We start from the raw sequence: 5,559 nt of genomic DNA on the forward strand, positions 1-5,559 counted from the left end.
AGAAGTGGCTCGTCCAGTGGAGCAGAGCTGCAACACTAGCTTCCCAGCAGCAGGGACACTGCCACATGCTGGGAGGGGGAGAGACAAGGCAAGAGGGAAGTTGCTGCAGTATGGCCACACCAGTGGAGCCAACCCGGTGTTCCCTCTGCTGAACCCTCACCACGCTGACCTCCGACTGCCTCTTCCCTGGAAAGTGGCAGAGACTCCACTGCTGGGAAGCTAGTGTTTATTTATTTAATTTGTATCCCGCCCTTCCTCCCACCTGGAAGCTACTTCTGCCACCATGATAGACCATGCAGAGGTAGCCAATGTGCTGCCCTCCAGATGTTGTTGGACTATAATTCCCAACAGCATTGCCTGTGATCAGGGATAATGGGAGCTGTAGTCCAAAAACATCTGGAGGGCACCATGTGGGCTACACTTGGTTTACCGTGACATTTGAATGCAGCCTTTATATATGAAACTGAAGACAGGAAAAACAAACTGGAAGGTGATGGATGGAATTCAGAAGTGATGAGATAATAAATCAGCCTTTGTGGAGGTAATTTGCCATCCAAGTGGCAGTGCAGACAGATCTGCGAAACCATGGATTGGAAACTTGTGGCCATCAAGATCTTTGTTGTACTACAACTCCCATCATCCCTGACCATTCACCATGTTGGCTAGGGCTGATGGAAGTTGTAGCCCAACAATATAAAGAGTGCCACAGGTTATCCACCTCTGTGATATATATTGTGTACCCAGAGCTTGGAAAAGTTACTTTTTGAACTACAACTCCCATCAGCCCCAGCTAGCATGGCCACTGGATTGGGCTGATGGGAGTTGTAGTGCAAAAAAGTAACTTTTCCAAGCTCTGTGTATACCCCAACAATCTAGAGAGAGCCACAGGTTATCCACCTCTGTGGAGTTAATACTGTGTAATACCTCTGTGGAGGTAATACTCTGTCAATACTACTTTCTCTAACCCTGGTGTTTGATTTATTCTGAGTCAACCCCAACTAAACTTGCATGTCTTCGTACATATAACAGATAATGCCAAGGTACATAAGCAACCAATGATTTTCAGCTTATATTACCACCAGTAGTACAGTGGAAAATTCAAAAGTGCATAGAAATTCAAAAGTGCATCCCCTTCATAGAATCATAGAATAGTAGAGTGGGAAAGGTCATATAAGTCCATTGAGTCCAACAACCTACTCAGTGCAGGAATCCAAGTTAAAGCATACCAACAGGTGGCTGCAAAGCTGCCTCTTAACTGCCTCCAGTGCTGAAGATCCCACCACTTCCCTAGGTAATTGATTCCACTACCGTACTGCTTTAACAGTTAGGATGTTTTTCTATCTGTTAATTTTTCTAACTGTAAATTTTTCATGATAGTCACACAATGCCTCCTCACAGCCACACCCTCTTTTCCATTTTATCTCATCTCCTTTGCTGTTCTCCAGTACAACAGATGTCCCTAGGAGCCTATCAACATGAAAGGGGAGGCTTTTGATAGCTACTGAGAAGAGTCTTCTCAGTGGCTTACTCACCTTTCACTCTGATTGGCTCCCATCAGCACAAATGGACAAGACTCTTCAAAGTGGTTAATACGCTCCCCTTTCATGCCGATTGGCTCATATATAGGGATGTGGCTAGAACCTTGATCCCAAAACGGTAACCCCTCACAATGAGGGTGGATGACTACGCCCTTGATTACTGCCAGTCTTAAGCATATAGCCAATATTCTGCGTTGCAATGAAACAACATAGGATATCCAATTCCACTTTTGAGGTATGTTGCAACAAGTCCAGCTGCCTTGTGTGCTATGCCTGAACAAAGGCAAAAGCCTATTTTTTAAGCTCTGTGTCTGGGCCTACCTAAAGCATGATACCTACGTTAACCTCTGGCACATATATTGAAGTTATCTGTGCACAAACCAGCATGTATGTGGACACTGCACAACGGGAAAGAATTTTGTCCGCTTCTAAATGCTATGCCCAGTGATTTTAAATAGAGCCTACATTGACATAGAGCAGCAATCTTTAACCTTTTCTGACCTGAGACCCACTTTTATTTATTTATTTATTTATTACACCTTTCTTTCCATGATAGAAACCCAAGGCGGCTTACATATGGTTCCCAAGAGGTCTCCCATCCAGGCACTGACCAGACCTGACCTTGCTTGGTTTCAGCAGGGTGCTGGCCTCATGTGCCTTCAGACCATAGTCTGGGACAACATTTAACTCAAACATGCAATTTGGGATCCTCTTAATATTTTTTCACACAAGGTATTTTGCATACTGACAGAATACTGACTGTTTGTTTTGCTCTAAAATATTGGGAATATAGAAACAGTTGTAAACATGGGATGGCAAGTGGAGGGGAAATACGAATTGGGTGCTTTACAGCTGAACTAACAGCTGTCTAAAAGATGGCCTCTGTAAGTCCAGCTGCACCATTGCTGACTAGTAGATATATGTACCATTTAAAATCACCTATGCTATAGCCACTGACACATTTTGATGCAGAAATTCCATAATGATGCATTAATAATTATTTTTCTTTTTGTCTGGGGCCTCTGGTACATTTGTTAGTCAAACTAATAATAGTAGATTTTGAGACACGATCTCAGCCGTTGAACTCAAAATCCATAATTTGTGCTAGAATGTGGTGGAAGGGTGTTCGACCTAATAGGGCCTGGTAGTGGCACATAACTCCCTGCATGTTTCCTGTTTCTGAGGACTGTGAAATTTCATATCAAGCTACCCTTTTAACGTCAAGTGATAGAGATAATTAATTATATTTACAGGAGAACAATTGTGCAACTATTTCCTCTTATCTCTCAGAAAACAATCAATTACACTTCTGCTTTTAACTGATAGACCAAACAAGTATTGTGTGTATGTTCCTTTTGGATACTGTGCTAAGTTCCTTGTATTAATTACTCTTAATGATGAAAAATTACTGACACTTTTTAAGCTCCTCGTTTGGAATTAACAATGAATCAAAATTATGTTCCCAGAGCCAGACAGTAAATTCCTGGGAACTTGTCAGTGACTGCTACTTCCTCCCCTCTGCCTTAACTATCTATTTTGAGATTATAATCCACCCCTACATTTCTAATCTTGCTGCCTCTTTTACCCCCCCCCCTTTTGCCTGCTCTGTTCCTTCACAATGGCTGCGTATCAAAATGATAAAAAATATTCTCCTATATACTGCCCAGCACCTCCCAGTACTATAGTGAACCTTATCTTGGTTGTGGCCAAGACAACATTAACAACCAGATGCATGGTAACTTTAGGAAAAAACATACATTCCCTCTGTTGTTGATTGGATGTCACTGCAGCCTAAGGGTATTCACTTCTGTGCATCCACCAACCAGTCTACACAAGATTCTGGCTTTGAGCATGGAACATTGTGTCACTTTTTGAACATCTGCTATTTTGGGCACCCCACCCCCAAATCCTGCTAATTAGTGGGTGCACTTTGGTGGAGCTTTCCACAAGCGAAATAGTGTTGTAGGGCTTGGCTTGCTCGCCATTGCCTTGGTTTCATGGAAATGTCTCTTCCTGTTTTCCGCCAGGAAGGACACTGATGTTTGAGAATGAACTAACATGAACATTTCTGCAGTATCACAGTTATTTAGTATAAAAGGTTGGAAAACATGAGGCCAAGCTTCCCACTCAGGATAACAGGACCAGAAAAGAAGAGATCAGGCACAAGGTACTAGCTGATTTTGTTAGCAGCATTAAGTCTGGCTCATGGATGGGGAATATAGTCCAGATGACGTTGGACTATAACTCCTGTCACTCTGAACAATTGGGCATGCTGACTGGAACAGATGAGAGTTAGAGTCCAACAATATCTGGAAGGTTTCCCCATCTCTGCTCTAACTACCCACAAGGATTTCAGCCAGTACAGTGGAACTTCAAAAGACTATTGAAACAGTGATAACCATAGCATGGACATCAGGAAAAACATTGCTTATCAACTTCCTCAATTTGTCCTAATTGCGCCACTGATGGATATACATCACTCATGAATGAAGACACTGGACAAGAGTGGGCTGAATCATCTGCCTATGGAGGTGGCAGACAGAAAACTTATCAGTAAGGCCAAGATGACTGAGAACAAATGACATGTACAGCGTGGCCATAGGGATATTGTGAGAATTTGAATAGAGACATTGGCAAAAAGAAGAAGAGCATCCCTATTCAAATGCTCACAAGCAGGTTGAAAGGGAGCAGGGCCCTCCTTGCTTTGACCCTGAGGGCACACCCTCCCCCTTCCCTTGTGCAAACATGAAGCACAGTACTTTCTTCAGAATGCTGGAAGATTCAAGTACAAAAGAAAGTACTTCTTCACACAGCACATAGTTAAACTATGGAATTCGTTCCCACTAGAGTCAGTGATGGCCACCAACTTGGATGGCTTTCAAAGAGGATTAGACAAATTCATGGAGGAAATGGCTATCAATGCCTACTAGCCATGATGGCTATGCTCTGCCTCCTTAGGTATGCTTCCAAATACCAGTTGCTAGAAACCGCAGAGAGTTCTCACAACCAAATGCCTATAGGAAGCTCACAAGCAGCATCTGAGTGCAAGAGCTCCCGTCCTGCGGTTACCAGCAAGTGGTATTTGGAAGCATACTGCCTCCTGATTCATAGGCATGCAGGTCAGGATGTAGAACCCCACCTTTCCCCACTGCATTCCTATTGCTGTTCAGAAGGGATCATGCATGCTAACGCCCATTCTCTTTTATGCATGTTAAGAAGCATTCCTTGAGCATTGTGGGTTTCATAAAGGAATGACACAGGACACAATCCAGCACTCTTCAGCCCCTCCCCCAAGCATTAAAAGAACATGTGAGGGTTCTGTATGAGCTAGACCCATCTCCACTGCCAATGCGTATGCCAGTCACACACCTCATGTGATCAGGAAGCATGAGAAGGAGTTCTATGTGCAACCCAATGTATACAAGTAGGGCACCTTCCCATGCTTGGCTAATTCACGGTTGGTGAGGGCATTTTATTTATAAAAATATTTGTATATCACAATTTCATCAAAAATATCAAAATGGTTTACAACACTAATAACACAATAAAAAAACACACAAAAATTAAGACAGATCACCAGCTGAATATTATGGGGGGGGATTTAATTGTGTAAGAAAAGTTTCCAGCCAACATTTGAAAGTTAATACTGAATCTGTGTTGATGTCAAATAGGCCTCATCAACTCAGGGAACAGGCAGTGATGCTCCTGCAGATGATCCCAGTGACTAAGCTGGAATATGACATGGCCAGTGGCCGCTTCACTGTTTCCCCCAACATGATAGACATTGGTTTGGACACTCCTACTGTTTGAAATCAGTGGGACTTTAAGTTATGTAACATCAGTTCATTAATAACTGAAAAGAACTATGATGGAGTAGTCTCAAGTTAGAGAAAATAAAAATAAAAACTGAATGGCTTGCCCATCAATATCTATGGCATTTGGCCCATCAAATTATTTCCTAAAACATCACTATGATATTTTAAAATGATCACTATATAATGCAGAAAAGCATAGTTGTCTT

Source organism: Rhineura floridana, chromosome 6 (genome assembly GCF_030035675.1).
Source record: "Rhineura floridana isolate rRhiFlo1 chromosome 6, rRhiFlo1.hap2, whole genome shotgun sequence".
Lineage (NCBI taxonomy): Eukaryota > Metazoa > Chordata > Lepidosauria > Squamata > Rhineuridae > Rhineura > Rhineura floridana.